Raw genomic sequence first — 20,233 nt, 5'->3', positions numbered from 1 at the left:
CTAGCACGTTAAAGGGAAGGGACAGTTTAACATAGAATTAAAAATAGTCAGCTCGGGCTGGTGCCGGTGTGGGGTTGTGGCAAGGCAAATGAATTCCGATCATTCTTCCTGTAAAGAGGTCAGGTACCTGAAAAGCGCACACCTTTTAGCCCGTTTTAAACCGGAACCGAAAAAGGAAGGAGCAGTGTTTTTGCCACGCATTAAATCCTGTAGTGCTGACGACATGCTTGGACAGATCCATTGTTTTATGATGGTTAAAAGTGTCTGGCACGGAAAACTGGAAGAAAGCTAAACTAAACAGCCCCAGTCTTCATGAACTAGGCAGGACCTGCTTGTTGTAACTGACACATAGTAAATTTAAAGACACATTGGGGCAGATTTATGTTCCCTGGCGCATCCCTGCAAATCAGCAAGGATGCGCCAGGAATGATGCGTCACGCAAGTTTGCCCTTGCGCCACACATGATGCGCCACATTTACAATGCGGCGCATCATGGCGCAGGAATAAACAGATGCGTGACGCATCCGATGGCGTAAGGTTGGCGCAGTGCTTCAGTTGCGTCGCAAGCGCGACGCAACTCCAGCACTGTTCCAAACTACCCTATCCCTAACATGGTGCGTCAAGCCTTACGCCTGCTTCAAGCAGGCGCAGGGTTTTGGCGCATCAGCGTTGGGAAAGTGACTCAGTCAAATCTTATAGATTTGACTGAGTCACTTTTCAGGGGCGTTCCTGCGACGGAACGCCCCCCCCTTTCTCGACACGCCCACGTGAAACCTGACGCAGGTTTTACGTGGCGCAGGGCTTTACATCGTGACGCATCTCCATAGATGCGTCACGATGTAAATATGGCGCAACGTGGCGCAGGGTTTACACCGCCGCTGCGTCACAAAAGTGACGCAACGGCGGCGTAAAAGTGGCGCATCTCCGATATAGATCTGCCCCATAGTAAATTTAAAGTGTGTAAAAGGGAAAGTGATTTCAACTGCAAAGAGAAGTGATATCTTTAAAAAATACACATACACGGCAATGGTAGAAATTCTTGTTTGTAATTATCCTGAACTGGTTCTGCCCATTTATTTACCTTCCTTTTTTCGTCACTAGTTGACCATTCTCGTGGCAAACTTTCACAGAGCATAGACAGTCCTTGTTTTAAAATAAAGACCACGAGGTCAACATACATGGATGGAGGCATATCTAGTTGTGCTCTCTGAGCTGCAAGTGACATAGATTTTTTTAATTTACAAAGGAGAGTGGTTCACAAGTTTCCAATGTACTTAAGTTGTTGGAAATGATATGAGAACATCGGATCCTTTAATACATTCTCCAGCAATGCAGGGCAAGGCTGGTAGATGGTCAGCACTAACTCTCCATCGGAGAGGTCAGTAGGTGCTTAGGGATGTATTACATGGAGGGTAATTGGATTCTGAAACCAATTTCCTGAAAATGTTGTGGAGATTGGCTGCATGGAGGGATTCAGTGATAGGTTAGCAGTGCTCATCTAGTGAGACAAACACATCAGTGGACAGAACTGCTGAGACAAGAGGGGGATAGATTGAATAAACCTTCAAGTCCACTGACATCATCAGATAGCCCTAAACTCTTGTGTTCACCGACGTCTGATGTGCGACTGTATGAACAGCACTCAGGGGCATCAGTCAACCGCCCCCAACAAAATTGGATAGATTACCCAGCCAGAAATGTGCAGTAACAACCACTTTTAAAAAATGTGTCATCCAAATAGATAGTCAATGTACAATACCAGTTTTCCACATATTCAGCTCCTAGACAAGTTGTTTTTCGCACTCTGACTTTGATGAAAAGTTTTGTACAGGAGCATGTTAGCACAGTATTTACAGGAAAAACTGCCTTTATTCACGGTACTGTATATAGTGGGGCATATTTATTAAGCACTTCCCTCACTCTTGCATCATGCAATGGGGCACAAGGGCGGCGCAAGTACTAAATAAGATTTATCAAGACACGCATGGCCACCTTGCGTGGCTTGATAAATCAAGAGTAACGCAACACAGCACAAATCTCTGCGTTGTGTTACTCTGCCTGGGAAGGCATTCCATAGGTGGAGTGTGGGTGTTCCCATGCATCCACCCATGGATTTTGGCCCAGTTCCAGATTTACCATTAGTGTCAGACCTGGGAATGCACCAAAATGCTGTGCCTTCCCTGGTAAGGTGTAATGAGGAGAAATATCTTGATATCTCATTGTTTCTTCCTCTTTCGATGTTTGCATCATTCTATAACACACATAGAAAGAGGAAAATGTCACAGAGGACTTTTTTTGTGCAGGAAGGTGCTCCTTTCTCTACAAAAGCAATCCTGCTTACAACGCAGACACTCTTGCACCATGGAACAAGGGTACCTGCGTTGGTGTCAGGCAGCACATTGTGCACCAGCACAGAGAAAAGACAGGAATGCACAATACAATGTTAAGTACGGGGCATACCTGACCTTTCCTTATCGCACAGCGCTAGACAGCAAGGTGACTTGCTGCACTATGCGGCTTGATTTTTTTACAAATATGCCCCATTGTGTCTAACACAGAAGGTGAAGTAAGCAATACAGCTACAATCTAGCAGCTGAGATTTTTCAGCAATGCCCTACAGGCTAGTTAATTAATCAACATGAACTTAATACATTTGCAAAAGTTAAGCATGGCTCTAACCTAAGTCAAAACACGGAAGGTGTGTATTTTGTCTCAATAATCCAGATGGGTGGGCATGGGTAAATTTCGCTCGGATTTGGTTCAGAACTTTCCTCAACCTATTTCTATCCTGCATATTTCTGAGAGTTCTAGTATGTATGAGAGAGAAAGGGAATGGCGACGTTGAGGGTCAGAAGCTGCCATTACTGCTCTAAAGAACTTTAATGAAAGACACTTGTCTTTGGGTCAGGAGATTAATGCGGTGAAAATAGAATCGCACTGTTTATATAAAAAGAGATTATTTTGTTCAAAATGGATGAGTTGGTACTGCGAAAATGAAGAATGAAAAATAGAAATAAAAAATTTGAAAGAAAACTACTGTGCAGCTTTGACGAGGTGCAGCAACCCTCCTTGGGGTATAGTCACAAGAACGTGTGCTAAACATCACCAAAAAATGCTAACGCAACTTTACACATCACAGCCTATCATGGGAAAATAACCCTGTGTCAACGAGGAATTCACAACAAGGTGGCCCCATGCAAAAGTTTGCTGAAACCGTGGCCAATGCCCGCGTACAACCACCTTGACAGAGATGAAAACACAAACCCCAATGCCAAAACACGATGAGGAAATCAGTGCTAAGCAGCGCCAGGCCTGCAACACACACCTGGCAGGCATGAAAAATCATGATAAAAGTAGAAAAAATACCCAAACACAAACTGACCAACACCCAAGCACCATGGAGGCAGCTGGAGCAGGTTCAGAGGACGAGCGCAACCCTACAAGCACCTCGGATGACCAGCCCGGAACCTCGGGGACAGGGAAGGGCAAGGACAAGAAGAAGAGGAAGACAAAGTTCAGTCTGCAGGTGAACAGTATCATAGTCACGGAGGTGATGGAACACCATCAACAACTGTTCGTCACCTCCAACGTGTCATTGGGCACCTAAAATGGAATATGGCGGGACATCGTGTACAAGGTGAATGCCGTCAGAGAGCATAAGAAGAAAATGGACGAGGTCAAGAGACGATGGAATGATATCAAGCGAAGACCAAGGAGAAACTCGCAGCCAACCAGAGGGCAGCAATGCAGACTGGAGGTGGGGGCCCAGCGCCATAGCTCGTGCTGGATGACATGGAGGAGCTAGTGTTGACAGTCATCAGTGTGGATACTGTGGCCGGAGTCGGGGGACCGGACACTGCTCGACAGGACACAACACAACCGCAACAGGGTGAGTGACCACCAGGTAGTGGGGGGATAGGTGGAGATGGCCACATGCACAATCAAGCAGAGCACAGTGCACACCCTCAATGACTCTGGGTCATCGTCCAGATCTATAGACTGTCACAATGTACAATGCCATGCTGTCTGAATGTCAACATGTACCATGTGGCTACATGCATGGGGACACATTGCAATACACCATCTCCCCTTCACCTAAACCACCCAGCAGGACATTCTTAAAATTAGGATTTTTCTCAATTTAGTAGTCCTAAGTTTAGGACTCCTAACTTTAGGACTCCTAAATGCCTTTTGTGACTACCGAAAGCCTTAAAATTAGGATTTTTCTCAGTTTAGTAGTAGTATGGTTAGGACTCCTAACTTTAGGACTCCTAAAAGCCTTCTGTGAATACCGAAATTCTTAAAATTAGGATTTTTCTCAATTTAGTAGTCCTAAGTCTAAATTTAGGACTACTAAATTGAGAAAAATCCTAATTTTAAGACTGGGAAGCGCTCTGAGTAACACTGCTGAAGCCAGACAAGGAGCCCAAAAGGTGCGAATCATACAGGCCGCTCTCATTGATAAACATAGATTCTAAAATATTGGTCAAAATCATTGCTAATAGAGTACAGCCCCTGGTCCAAAATTTGGTCCTGCAGGATCAATTGGGATTAGTACCTTAGAGATCCACCACACATAACTTGCGCACTATATTTGCAGTGTTAAATCAGTTTGACCCCGAGCTTCCAGCCACGGCTGTATTATTAGATGCAGCCAACGCTTTTGATTTGGGGCTATATGTGGTCCGACAGCGTATGGGGATACTGCCATTTTTTCTGAAATTGGTGCACCTCCTCTACTCAGGTCCGATCGCTAGGATACGCATGAATGCAGTGGTCAATGACCCAATAGATGTCTTTAGAGGTACTAGGCAGGGGTATCCCCTCTCCCCAGTGCTGTTTTCTTTGGCACTGGAGCCATTGGCATGCAAGATCAGGCAGGGTTGTGCCAATGCCGCATTGGGTTTCAGGCAGCGACCGCTTGCCATAGCATTATACACAGATGACATGCCATTGTATGTTAGAGAACCTGCGACACACTTGGCTCCCCTAATACCGGAAAATGTCCAGTTTGAGCCATTTTCAGGCCTATGCATAAATGGAATAAGTCTACGGTCTTTCCTCTTACTGAGTGCACAGATGCACTAGAGTTGTTGTTCCTGCCGGTCTGGTCGAGTGAACCTGTACGATACTTGGGAGTCTGGGTACACAGAGACCTTGAGACAATGATTAGCACGAACTGTGAGCGAGTGCTGGCTAAACTAAATGGCCAAGTGGGCCCGCCTCCCTCTGTCTCTAGCAGACAGAATAGCTGTTGTTAAGATGACAAATCGCCATAAACTGCTGTACTTGTTCATGAATATCCCAATAGTACTAAATAGAGCTGTATTTCAGGCTCTCTAGTCGTGTCTGCTGGTATTGTTGTGGGCGGGTAAACAGCCGAGATGTAGCTGGGACACTCTTATGCAACCATTTGAAAAGGGAGGTTTTGAGGCCCCGGATTTACGATTGTATTACCTTTGTGTGCAAGCTCAATTTGCACACTACTGGTTCTTTTCTCAGCGCTACCTACCACACTTAGCTGTAGAGGAGGATAATGCTTACCCAATCCCGCTGACTGCTATGGTATTGCACAATAGAAAGGAGGGGGAATAGAAAAGAGACAGACACAGTTAAATGTACTAATAAAGCGTGGAAGGCCCCGGGCACCTGTGCAGGATGTAAGTGTTTGTACACACTAGCTATGCCGATTGCTACACACCCGGGTATTTCGGTGGCGCAGGAGCGCGGCACACTGAGCATTCTGTCTAGTGCAGGGATTACTAAACTCATCAGATCCACAAAGAGGACTGTCATCCGTAACAAAATCCACTCCAACACCAGCAACGCCAAAGAACTCTTCAACATCATCCAGGATTTCACCAAGCCACCCAGCGAAGCCACGGATGTCACACCCTCCCAGAACCTCTGCAACAAACTTGGCTCCTACTTCCACCTGAAAATAAGATCCCTGTATGACAACTTTGACAAACAGACACAGGACAATGAACCCACTCTGCCCCCCGGCAAGGAAAGTCAGCCTTCCATCTCCTCCTGGACTTCAGTCACCACCAAAGACACTGCATCGACCATGAAAGGCATCCGTTCAGGAGCCCCCACAGACCCCTGCCCTCCGCACATCTTCCACAGAGCTGCCGCCACCATCGCACCGGAGCTACGTCGCACTATCAATGCCTCCCTCGAAACTGGCATTTTCCCCAATGACTGGCAGCACAAGGAAGTCAAGCTCCTCCTCAAGAAGCCCCCAGCAGACACAACGGACCTCAATAACTACTGACCCATCTCTCACCTCCCCTTCATGGCCAAAGTCACTGAAAAGATCGTCAACTTCCAAATAACAAATTTCATAGAAGAGAACTCCATCCTCAACCCCTCCCAATCCCGATTCCGCAGCAACCACAGCATCGAAACTGCCCTACTCACCGCCACAGACAACATCCGCACGCTACTCAACCAAGGACACACCGTGGCCCTGATCCTACTCAACCTCTCTGCAGCCTTCGACACTGTCTCCCACCGCACTCTCACCGCCAGACTCCACAACGCTGGCATACAGGGGACCGCCGTTGACTGGATCTGCTTCTTCCACATCGGCAGAACCCAAAGAATCAGTCTTCCTCCCTTTCTGTCTGAACCCAAAGGAATCAGCTCTGGAGTACCCCAAGGATCATCACTCAGCTCACGCTTTTCAACATCTACATGACCCCCCTCACTGCCATCATCAGACAGCATGGATTCAGCATAGTATCCTATGCCGACGACACCCAGTCCATCCTCTCCCTCAACAAGGACCCCCCCACCACCAGACTCAGCTTCCGGGAAGGAATGAAGGATGTCGCAACCTGGAGAAGTCAGAAGCCCTCGTACCCTCACCCTCTATATGGGACAGCACCTGGTGGCCCAACGCCCTTGAAGCCCTCCCACTCCCACAGACTATGCCCAGAACCTCTGCATCATATTCGACTCCTTCCTCTCCATGACTTGACAGATCAACTCCGTCACGTCCACCTGTATTAACACCTTCTGCATCCTTCACAATACCTTTAAATGGATCCCCCCGAATCAAGAAAGGCTGTCTCCCTTGCTCTCATAACCAGCAGATTTGACTACGGAAATGCCCTCTACGCGGGGATCAACAAATATCTGCTCCGCAAACTCCAGACTATACAGAACACCGCAACCAGGCTCGTCCTCGGCGTCCCCCAACATGAACACATCACCCCACACCTGCGAAACCTCCACTGGCTCCCCGTTGAGAAAAGAGCAACCTTAAAGATACTCACTCACGCCAAGAAATGCCTCAACAACCTCAGTCCCCAATATCTGAACGAAAGAATCACTTTCCACGTACCCAAAGGAAACCTCTGATCTGCCAGCCTCGCCCTCGCCAAAACCCCGTGCATCCTCAGAGCCAGAACAGGTGGAAGAGCCTTCTCCTACGTTGCAGCAAAGACCTGGAATGAGCTACCCATCAACATCAGACAAGCACCCACTCTGCACATCTTCAGGAAGACCTTCAAGACCTGGCTCGTCTACTGACCGAAGTTGCTCCCTCCGCGCCTTGAGACCCTTACGGGTGAGTAACGCGCTTCATAATTCCCTGTTGATTGATATGTATACAAATGGAACGTTTATATCCCTAGATGACTTTACATCAGGGAAACCTTACAGTGCGATGCATGGCTTTGTCTACACCAGGCTGCGATTGGCTGTCAGAACACCAGACCCGGGGTTCCCCAACGAGCTGATTTTGTTAAAAGCGGTGCTGAGACAGAATATTGAGTTGTAAATGTGGACTTACAGAAATATTGAGTTGCAACTATTGTGATTCAGAAATATAGATAGCAAGAAAATCGTGGTCAAGAATATCGAATTTAAGGTGAGAAATATTGTTTTTAAAAATATGGAAGTCATTAATATTTTTTGAAAAAATATAGATGTTTAAAATATTGATTTTGTAATTATTGTTATGTATTTTAGTTTATATTTTAAATGTATATGATGTATTTTTTTGTATAAGTATTGTTTATGTTTTTTAATATATGTGTAAAATCTTTAGTAGTTATGAATTTTATTTTAATTAAATTTTGCATTTTTTTGTTCCGTAGTGGGTTGTGGGTTTATAGGGAAATAGGGTAGCAAGTAATTTAATTATAATAAATTAATGATTATTTTTAATTTATTTGATTTAGTTTTCATAGCGTTAATTGTGGGAAGTTATTTATTTGTTATTAATTATTAATTGGTTGTTAATTAATATTAATTAATTGATAGTTAATTATGGTAATTGTGTAATTTCTTTTAGGTGTGGGTTGTGGGGTTTATAGGGGTAAAGTGTGGGAAGTAATTTATTTTTGATTAATTAATAATTAGTTGTTAATTGTAATTAATTATTTCATTGAAAATTAACTATGGAAATTGTGTTATTAATTTTAGGTGTGGGTTGTGGGGTTTATTTTTTTTAAATAATAATTATTTCTTATTTAATATTAATTACGGAAATTGTGTAATTAATTTTAGGTGTGGGTTGTGGGGTTTATAGTGGTAAAGGGTGGGAAGTAATTTCTGTTTAATTAATTAAAGAGTTGTTGATCATTAATATTCATTCATTACATTTATATTTAATTAGTGTATTTGTTCATATTTTTTGAGTGTGGGTTTTATTGTTATAGCGGTACAGTGTGGGAAGTAATTTTCATTACTTTATAATTAGTTGTTAAATACTATTACTTTTTTAATTGAAAAGAAGTTTTAATTGTGTAATTCATTTGTTTACAATTAAATTTTAGCTGTGGGTCGTGGGGATTAAAGGGGTAAAGTGTGAGGAGTTAAATAATTCTTATGAGTTTTAATTTGTTTTTTAATTAATAATATTTCTGTAATTGGTAATTCATTATGTTAGTTGAGGAAGAAGTACTTTTTTTAAATTAAGCTGTGGATTGTGAATTGTGTGGTGTTATAGGGTAGGAAATAAAAATAGTACATTTATGTAATAATGTTTTTGTTTCTAAATCATTTATAATAAAAAAAAAATATTTGTTTGGAAATTATTTTTTATTTTATTTAATATAATATTTGAAGGTATTTGTTATATGTATTTAATATTATAATATGTATTTGTTAACATTTTAATATTAAATATATTTGTATTTGAATTTTTAACATTTATATATTTTGTTTTAAAAAAAATATTTTTATTGTTGCTAACATTTTCTTTGTTTTTAATTTTGAACTGACTGGAGTGACAATATTAATTGCTACTCCTCTGCAATCCAACACTTTCCCTACTGTTGCACTAACTGGAGTGGGAATAGAAATTTTTCTTCCTCCTCTTTCCAACACTTTCCCTACTTTGACAATTATTGGGGTGGGAATAGTAAATTTTATCCCACCACTATACAACACTTTCTCTACTGTTGCACTCACTGGAGTGGGAATAGGCATTTTACTCCTCCGCTACCCAACACTTTCCCTACTGTTGTACTCACTGGAGTTGGAATAGTAATTTTTACCCCTATGCTGTCCAACACTTTCCCTAATGTTGCACTCACTGGAGTTGGAATAATAAATTTTACCCCTCCGCTATCCAACACTTTCCCTACTGTTGCACTCACTGGAGTTGGAATAGTAATTTTTACCCCTCCGCTATCCAACACTTTCCCTACTGTTGCACTCACTGTAGTGGGAATAGTAATGTTTACCTCTGTGCTGTCCAACACTTTCCGTACTTTCCCTACTGTTGAACTCACTGGATTGGGAATAGTATTTTGTACCCTTCCGCTATCCAACACTTTCCCTACTGTCACACTCACTGGAGTGGGAATAGTAATTTTTAATCCTCCACTATCCAACACTTTCCCTACTGTTGCACTCACTGGAGTTGGAATAGTAATTGTTACCCCTCATCTATCCAAGTATAGGGAGTCTATATTTTTGAATTCTATATTTTTGCATCGATATTATTTGCTTCTATATTTTTGACATCGATATTTTGTCAGTAAACCGTTAAAAGCATTACAAATTGTATTAACAGTAAAGGAATGTAAAGGGATAATCACTAGGCTATATAATGCTTCCCGAAGAGAAATTGCTGTAACATGCTCCACCTCCCTCGATAACTTGAAGAGATAGTTGGTTGAGCCGTTGGTTTGGGAGAACTGGGACGCGTGCTGTGCTTTGACCGTGCACATAACCGCCAATTGTAACTTCTGATTAATAAATTTCGAGTTTTTACACATATTACACACCAATGAAACTGAAGAAATTTGGGCTTCAAGTGGATGCTCAATAGGTTTGATGTGGTGAGGATGGAGCAATTTCACGCACCTGGCCTGGGCTTGTAAATCTATTTATGATTGCTGGACGAATGTATCTCGGACACTAACATTAATAGTAATTGAAACTGTGGAATGTACACCTGAGATATGTTTGCTAGGACTGGTAAAAAAGCTCAAGCCATGTAACAGGTGTATAGTGGCTGTCACCACCCTATTGGTGAAACGCATAGTGGCAAAGCATTGGGGAGGTAGAACGGCCCCTACAGTGGCAAAATGGATAAAGGTACTTGTCTACTGTAAAGAACAGTTGGCCACATATGCGGAGGAACCGCCTACGGACTCTAGACCAAAAGACTTCTGGGCGCCACTGATAATATACTTGTTAGAGCACCCGGACATGGTGTAAGTGCAGTTTCTGTGCAATGGTTGAATATGGATATATGTGATGCTTAGGTTAAGACAAGATAAGTGGTTGATGCTGGATTTGGAATGTGGGTGGAAGCAGTGTACTGCACATGTTGTGTTTTGGTTTGTTGTTTTTACAGAAATTCTGCATCCTATGAAATATTGTAACAAATGTGAGATGCTATCTGCAATGAAATGCTGTGCCGCTCGAGGTTTCGCAATTTAATAAAACTATTTAAAACATATATATCTAAACATTGACATGACTTGTACCTTGGCCCAAGTCACTTGAACTAGTTTTTACAAACTGTATTGCAAGTTTAATTTTCTCTCCTCTGCTGGTGCATTATCACAGAGCACTTTTTAGCTGGAATAGGCTTTTGTTTATTGTTGAGAATGATTAGATTATTCAGTCTAATTGAAACTTGACTGTTGCAGTGAGTGGGGATGGGACACAGTCTCTTGTACCAGGCAGACTGGACTGTTGCCAACTTCAAGGCCCTACAGCTGAACATTTCTTTGTTCGATACTGGGAACCTGGGAGTCAACATACTTCCAGAGAACATTCTCTTCTGATTGGACCTTCAATAGGGAGTTGGTGGGAAGGAGCTTCGAGAACATTCTACTGCATATGAATTGTATGTTGCATAGAACATTCTCGAACTCTGCTGTTTCTCCTTGTCCATGGCTTTGAGCTTCATGCTTATGCACCCATGTTTTTCTTTGAAACTTAATGTGGTTCTTCTTATGCTAACACCTTTCTCTTTTGAACTTCCCCTTGTCTTTCTTGATGCCTTACGTAGAATAAGGAAACCGCTTTATGGAATCAATTTATTTCTTATTCCATGCCCTCTACGTCATCATATTTTTGCAACTTTCTCTTTATAATATACAAATTTAGATTGCATAATTATATTGATATACATGCTTTTTGAATGCACTGACTTACTAAATGATTGCTTTGTAACTTTACCTAAATTGTTAATAAACCTTCATGGATTGGACCCCATCCTCTCTGTCATTCTTGTGATGCCATGTTGGTTTCACTGAAATGAAAATGCATTGCTGATGTAAACTCCTTTCATATGCTTCCAATTGACTACCCAAAGGCCCATACAACCTGTGGAGGAGTTTTGACCACTATTTTTTAGGGACAGACAAATCTGCCAGATCAATTGCAACACTGAAGGCAACACATGGATGAATAAAAATATAAATGTGAGGAAAGTGTACTCTAGGAATGCTCATTGCAAGCAGTGGCATCAACATTTCTCTTGGCACAATACAGAACCTTCACTCCAATTGAGCATTGTGATTATTTCTAGCTGCATTGAATAGATCCTTCACCAGCCCCATGTAATTGAAGTTTTCCACTAAAGCAACTGGATAATGCCTTACCTGGTGGACATTTACCGGCACCTCAGTGACATAGTCACAAACTGTGAGTTTGCATTTTCTTTGCATAGCGATACATGCATGTGTTTGAAACATATCCTCTTGTTGTTTGTTGCATTTCTCACAGAGGATGTTGTACTCCACATAATATCTTCTGCTGGGAGTCTTGCCACAAGAAAATCTAGATTCTGATCCAGGCATCTTGGGAAGGAATCAGTTTCAGGTCAGAAGGACTTCAGTGGTGGGTTACAATATTTGATTTTTGCAACAAGAGATTAAGGTTATGTGTGGTGATGATGCCTATAACCTATGTATACATGAATGTGGAGCTAGCAGTGATCAACATAAAGGGAGGGATATGTTCACTGTGCTTGAAGTGAGAAATGGGGAGTGAAATACTGAGGAATTTGCTTGAATTTGATTATGTGGATGGGGTCACTGGTCAAATTGTTTACTTGTGTGAGTTGTTGAAGAAGGTGCATGGTGATGCACATGTCTTTTTTAAAGTGTTGATGACATTTTGTATGCTATTCCAAGGCACAGGGGTTCAGGCCTTTGGCTCTTACTAAGACTCAACAGGACATAACAGAAGACACTCTTATTTTCATTAAAATGGGTGATAGGTAGCCTAGCAACCCAACATATAAGAAAGGGGATGGTAGGACATGTTGTCTGATTACTGGATAGCTTGAAGGTTGTTTACAGAGCGCAGATGGTTAAGTGCACATTATTGCAAGGATTCATGGGCGCTTGTAAAGCTTGAATAGTCAGGTGTTTTTTTAATAAATCTGCTGCCTAGGAAGTATAAAGTCTCCTGTTATAAATGGCCTAAGTCAGGCAGAACCCACACCTCTAGTCAGGGCAAGGGAGTTACACACATAAGATAACCTCTGCTCACCCCCTTCGTTGCTAGGCAGAGCAGTCCGGCTTATCTCAGAGGCAATGTGTAAAGCATTTGCACAACAAAGTCACACAGCAGTGACACACTAGGTACACAACAAAAGAAACTCCACACAAGGTTACCTAAAAATATCCTTTTAATTATCTATAAAAACCCATTAGATCACAATCACATATAGTACTGTGCCACTAGGCACTGGTAATGACATCACAAGGAATACATAAATCACTTGGCCAATCGGGTCACTATAATAAACATTACAGTTAGGGTCACTAGTACCTAATGGTAGGATTACCTTTAGCATAAGAAACATAATCAGCAGTGGACTATAGCACCCACTTGTACAGTTCACATATCATGACCACATCATGCCTCCCTTAGGCATCTGCATATCACCATTACGGTACCTGGGGTGCAGCCCAGACAATGTAATACCAATTACATGAGATCCTCACTGCAATGTACTCTTGCATCAGGGCACAACACATGTACATTACCCCTTGGGTCGCAACTGTCTCCCCCGTGTAGGCTTCTGGGCTACCTGCCCGCCTGCCACAGGGCATGCAGTAATGTCATGCTCGGGGACCCATCCTGGGCTTGCTCCGCAGTGCCCTTTCCAAAGTAGGGTTATCCTCCACGTTTTGTGCCGACCTCGTAGGCTGCCGAATGGCGGGTGCACATTCCCGGTCTAAATGCAGTAATTCCAAGCTAGGATCCGCTCAGTAGTGCTGAATCAAGAAAATGATACCCCCTAAACAGCAGGTGAGCATGCAGCTGTGCAGTGTATGTCTGGAATGCGTCCAATTCCTGTGGGGAACAGGAGACCTCTGTCGAGGGTCTACTCCCTCCACAACAATCCAGCAACAATGCTCTGGAGGCCCACACACCAAGGAGGGAGGCCCCTGCACTGGCCACACACGGTGGGAGCCCTCCACTGCCAAGGTACAGTTCCCGGAACCTCACGGGGCTGGCACACATGGGGGTGAAAGGGAGCTGGCGGTACAGCTGGTTGCTTTGGGGCTACTCTGCCCCCAACCCAGACTTGCCGGAGGACCTCAGGGGCGTTCCTGTCGACGAGAACACCAAGCCTCCCAGGCTGCTACAGGTCCCACTCCAGGCTGTGTGATGCAGTCGGCGTGAGGACCTACTGCTCTCGGTGATCGGCTGCATCTCTTGCTGGGCAGAGTTGCGACTTCCTCTGGTTGTCATGCGATGCCTGGCTCTCCTGCGGTGCTCGATTCCTCATGAACAGCCATGCTTGGTGCCTTCTTGGTGGTAAGGTGGGGGGCTCAGCCCAGAACTCGGTTGGCATGAAGCCCAGTAAAAGCACCCAGTTGGTTTACTGGCCCAAAGCAATCCCCAGACCCTGTGCAGAGCGCCACATGTGCTCTGCCACAACAGCGTGGGAAAACCAAGCGCTCACCATGTGCTACATCTGCTCAAGCCCAGAGTAGCCCCCCAGGAGCAGTCCACAGTGCTCCTTTGGTGCTGGGCTTTGTGAGAGCAATTGGACACTAAGGTTAGGAAAACAGGCAGCAGGCCAGCACACATGGTCCCTGGGCATAGGGTTAGCCCCTTTAGCAGATAACCTCCCAAGGCAAAGTCCCAGTGGTGGTTCCCTGACAGCACAGCTCTCTTCTCATCTCACGCAGTGTCTTGTCTATGAGGTCCCAGCCCCTTCACTTATAGTCCAAATGTCTTTGTTCTCGTGGCACTTTAAAATACATTTATGAGTGCACAACACCCCCCATTCACACTGTAAGCCTTGGCCCAAGACGCACCACAGGGGGTGGAGCCAGCATTGTAGAAGGCAGGCACAGCCCCATTCAGGTGCAGGTGCAACTCCTCCCACCACTCCAAATACAGACCAGGCCCATTCAGGTGCAAGGGACAACTCATCCTGCTAATCTAAATTCAGCCAAAGTCTATTCAGCCTAGCGATGAGTCATCCAGGCAGGGCAGGACACACCTCAACCACACCCCCCAGGGACAGGCTGGAGTGAATGCACATTCCCTCTCCCCTGTCAGAGAGAACCAGATGGTGAATACACATCCAGGCAGGCACAAAGACACATAGCTCACAGAAATGACCTCTTGTAAAAAGTAGCATTTCTAAAATAGTAATAATAAATCTGCTTTCACCAATGAGCAGGATTTATCACCACTATTCCCAAAATACCATTGGTCGTGCTACACCTCTCATGTCAGGAGTTACCACTGAAGCACATATCAGGGAATCCCCGATGGAAACCTATGAGAGGGCAGCCTAACAGCAGTGAGAAACCAAAATAGGCTGTTTGTCACTACCACACAGTTAAGGCACATGTCCTACCTTTTACCTACACTGCACCCTGCCCATAGGGCTAGCTAGGACCTACATTGGGGGTGACTGATATGTAGTAAAGGGGGAGTTGCAGAAGCAGCAAGCACTTTAGATGACACGTCGCGGCGGCAGTAAACTTGGTGCACAGGCTCTGCAGTGGCAGAGACCTGAGACAGGTTTGAAAGGCTACTTTGGTGGGTGGCGCAATCAGCACTGCAAGCCATAAGTAGCATTTAATTTACAGGCCCTGGGTATATGGGATACTACTGTACAAGGGACTAATAGGTACATTAAATATGCCAAATAGGTGTAGACCAATCTTACCAGATTTACAAGAGACAGCATATGCACTTTAGCACTGATCAGCAGTGGTAAAGTGCCCAGAGTCATAAAACCACCAATACCAGGTCAGATAAAATACAGGAGAAAGGCAAAAAGTTCTGGGATGACCCTGCAAAAAAGGGCCAAGTCCAACATCTCCTCACCCCATGGTTGACTGACCTGTGGATTCTGATGAGGAGAGTATCACAAGACTTTCCCACTAGGTGGCTGGAGCATATGTGATACTTGACTGGGTCTGTGCCATTTTATTCTGCTGTTGCAGTCAAAAACGGCTACCTACTGCTTGTTTGACAGGCTATCTGTGTTCTGTAAGCAGAAGCTCCAATGGGCACTCCTGACAAAGATTCTACGGTACTTGTAGTGCTTAGGTAGGAGAATTCCTTTATTTAAACTACTGCAAGGCAAGAAGGTCTCGCTCCCTCTGATTGTCCAGCCAAAGATAATGTGTGAAGATTGCAGGAGCATTACTGGTCATACTTTTGGGGTGGATGTGTTGCTTAGAGTTCAGTGTTAATTTTGTTGGAGAAAGGATCCATGACTTTAAAATGCATGACTTTATCACACATGCCTTTACCACACAGCTTTTTACATGAATGCCTATACCATACAGATGCCTTTACCATGCATGATAAGTATCATTAAGGTTATTTAAACTCATATAACGTGTTCTTACCTCACTTGTTACACTACATTAACTATAGCTCGCCACTGCACCTTGCAGGGTGTTCAGGCAAATCATGTAATTTGAAGTGCCATATGTGTTTTTATTTGTGCAGTGATTTCACAGTCCCTGATTTCTGTAAAATGCAAAGGTACAGGTAGTGTATGGACAAGGGGTGAGTTAGAGACACTGTAGTATGATGAGTGAGGTGAGAAGAGTGTGTACGGAGGTCTGCAAGACATTTCAATTGTAAGGTGGTGTGTTAGTATAAATGTGAGCTATAAATATGACGTATTACTTTGAAAGTGGTGCTAAAATGATGAATTAAAGATATAACTATAACTATAGAATTTATAATGTTTATATAGTTTAAGATGAGTTTCTATACCAAACATAAAGAAACTTACCTTTAACTTTTGTGTTTTTGTGTGAATTTCAATGGTTTTATAATGTTAGCAGCAAATGTGTAATATTGGTTAAATTTAGTGGTGTGGAGTGGAGTGTTATTAAGTGGAGCATAGTAGATAATAGTGGAGGATAGTGTTTTAAAGTGTATTGTGATACAGTGAATTTTGGTACACTGAAGTGTAATAAAGTGGCATTAGATATACGGGAGTAGCATACACTGGGACGACATACAGCAGATTGGGGTACACTTGAGTCACATACACTGGAATGGCGTACACTGAAGTCAGATCCAGTAGAGTAGTGGTGTACAGTGCATTGGTATCCAGTGATATATCATAGAGCAGAGTGTGTACATCCTGTACATTTTGCAGAGTGTATTTGCATAGACTGTAGTAGCAAAAAGTGGAGTTCTATAGAGTGGAGTGTTGTATAGTGTCGGGCATATTTTGGAATATCGTATACTAAAATAATGTAGAGTGGGGTGGTGTACAGTGGAGAGTGGTACGCTGGAGGGGGTAAACTGGAATAGCGCACACTGGAGTGGGGTGCAGTGGAGTGCTGTATATTGGAATGGTGCAAATGTGAGTGGTGTACAGTGAGCTCACATAAATCTGAGTCTTGTACAGTGTAGTGTTGTAAAGTACACATGCGCAAAGTAGAGTGGCATATATTGGAGTGCCATACAGTACAGTGGTACAGAGCGATGGCGAACACTGGAATAGCCTGAACTGTAGTGCCATACAGTTGAGTGGCATACAATTAAGTAGTGTTTACTGTAATAACGTTGAAGTTTACTAGTGTTAAGTCTTGAGAGGCACATTGGAATGGCAAATAGTGGAGTATGGTATAATAGAGTGTCGTACAATTCAATAGGGTTAATTATAGAAGTGTAGAGTCTAGTGACATACACTGAAGTTTTGTTTAGTGGAGTGGGGCAGAATGCAGTTTTGTATAGTGAGCTAGCATACGTACATTGTGGTTCACTGCAGTGAAGTATACTGAATTTTAGTAAAATTGAGTGCAGTAGAGTGGTGTAGCTTACAATGGAATAAGGTACACTACAGTAGTGTACCATAAAGTGGGGTATTGTGGAATAGTACAATGTGGAATATCGTAAAGTGGAGTAGCATACAGTGGAATAGCGTACAGTTGTGAGCAGTGTAGGATCAAGCAGTTAAATTTTAATACACAAACTTGTAATAGAATACAGTGGTGAGCAATATAATAGTATAGAGTATAGTGGTGTAGACTGGAGAAGCATACAGTGGAGTTGGGTAGAGTACAGTGGAGTAATGTATAGTGGATTAGCATTAAATTTACTGGGGCATACTGAAGTGTCGTAAAGTGGAGTAGCATACTGTAAATAGCTTAGAGTGCAGGGGCATAAAGTCAACACACTAAAGTGGCATAAAGTGGAGAGTAAGTTGAAATAAAAGGTAGTGTAAAATTATGTGAAAACATGCATGTTATATCTCAAAAATATGAATTTTCATATGTAAATGTAAAGTTTCTGTTTGAATATATAAATAGTGTACATAATTGTTAAGTTCTATGTTGTATAAAACGTAGTTATATATTGTGTCATGGAATACCAATACAAAGTTCATGGTATACCACAGTACAAGGGGATTAGAACTCTTGATGTGATTGGTTGATGGCTGTGGTTACCAAAGGTAGAAATCAACCATGTAGATTTTATGACCATTTTGCAATATTGTACGGACAGTGTTTTGCTGACTGCAGCTTAAGGTGTAACATTTACTTAAATAGTACATTTTAATATTGTTAACAACCGATTACCATTTTTGCAAAGTAGTAATAGGTGAACGCTTTTGTTTTGAAAACTCTGTTTATTATCGCCATGTTTTTTAAAAAAATGTCATATCATAATAACTTTGGACCCGTTTAAAAAATGTCTGCACATTTTAGCAGACTTTAACTAACAGTTTAATTGTGGAAGGAGTAACTGTTTTGTAGGGTTGACTGAAAGTGGTGTAAAGACAGACGGTGGGTCCCAAACGTGCTTATATATACTATTAAATTTTGGTGCCGATTCCGATCCGGGTACATTTTTTTGCATACGACTCATATCCGTATATTTTCACGTACGAATCGTACAAGTACCGTACAAACTGCGAAGTACGAATTGCGTCGGGAAAATGCTCCGAGAGGGAACCGTAAATTTTTACGTCCGAATAGCGTCGGGAAAAGTGTCCGATAGGGAGCCGGACATTTTTATGTGCAAATCGTAAAACAGAAGTCCGAGCGCTCTGTACCGCCCGTCCGAATACACAACCGCATGTAAAAGGCCCCGAACGGAGCGAACGCTGTAGCACACATGTACACAGGTAAACTTGTGCCCGGATACGAGTCGTACAGCCCCCCTCACCCCGCACATGTCAGCACCGTACCCAACACCATAGCACAGCCCCGTACCTGTACGCACCGTACCCAACACCGTAGCACAGCCCCGCAACTGTACGCACTGCACCGTACCCCAACACCGTAGCAAAGCCCCGTACCTGTATGCACCGTACCCTAACACCGTAGCACAGCCCCGCACATGTACACACCGTACCCCCACCCTGCATGTACGTGCCATACCCCCACCCCGTATGTACGCGCCGTACCCCCACCCCCGTATGTACGCGCTGTACCCCCAGCCCCCCGTATGTACGCGCCGTACCCCCTCCCCTGTATGTACGCGCCGTACCCCCACCCCCGTATGTACGTACCATACTCCCAGCCCCCGCGCATGTACACGACATACCCCCAGCCCCGTATGTATGCGCCGTACCCCCAGCCCCCCGCATGTACGCGCCGTACCCCCAGCCCCCCCACATGTACGCGCTGGGGGGGCTGGGGGTACGGCGCGTACATACGGGGGTGGGGGTACGACACGTACATACGGGGTGGGGATACGGCACATGCATGCGGGGGGTGCTGGGGGTACGGCATGTACATGCGTGGGGGCTGGGGGTATGGCACATACATGTGGGGGTGGCTGGGGGTACGGCGCGTACATACGGGGGTGGGGGTATGGCGCGTACCGGGCCCCCTTTTCCTCGTGCATCGCGGCGTACTTAGCTTTTCCGGCACTTTTTGGCTCCCGTAAAACTATAGCCGTGCGGGGTGCTGTGGGTACGAATCGTACTAGCTAGTCCGTAAAACGCTGCCTGACTCCGTGCGGACGTCGCATACGCGCTGTCCAGGATTGAAATTGTATGTATTTTTTAGCCGCGCGGTGTGTTTTACGATTCGTACGGAAATGGTATTTCTGTACGGATCGTACTTGCTGGTTTGTACGGTGGAATTCCCGGGTACGAGTCGTACGGAGAAAACGCTCCGTACAACCATTTGTACCCAGATTTTACAGGATCGGAATCAGCACCTTTGTGTTGCACGAAAACTGGGAGTCGTATGTTGTTTAAATTTGTCAGGATTACATATTATGTTGCCCACATGTTTATTTTGCGTAGTGCAGGTAAGTTATGTAATTATGTTATACTTTATGATATATT

Source organism: Triturus cristatus, chromosome 2_2 (genome assembly GCF_964204655.1).
Source record: "Triturus cristatus chromosome 2_2, aTriCri1.1, whole genome shotgun sequence".
Classification (NCBI taxonomy): Eukaryota; Metazoa; Chordata; class Amphibia; order Caudata; family Salamandridae; genus Triturus; species Triturus cristatus.
The sequence above is the reverse complement of the archived record's forward strand: the minus strand, read 5'-3'. Positions refer to the sequence as shown.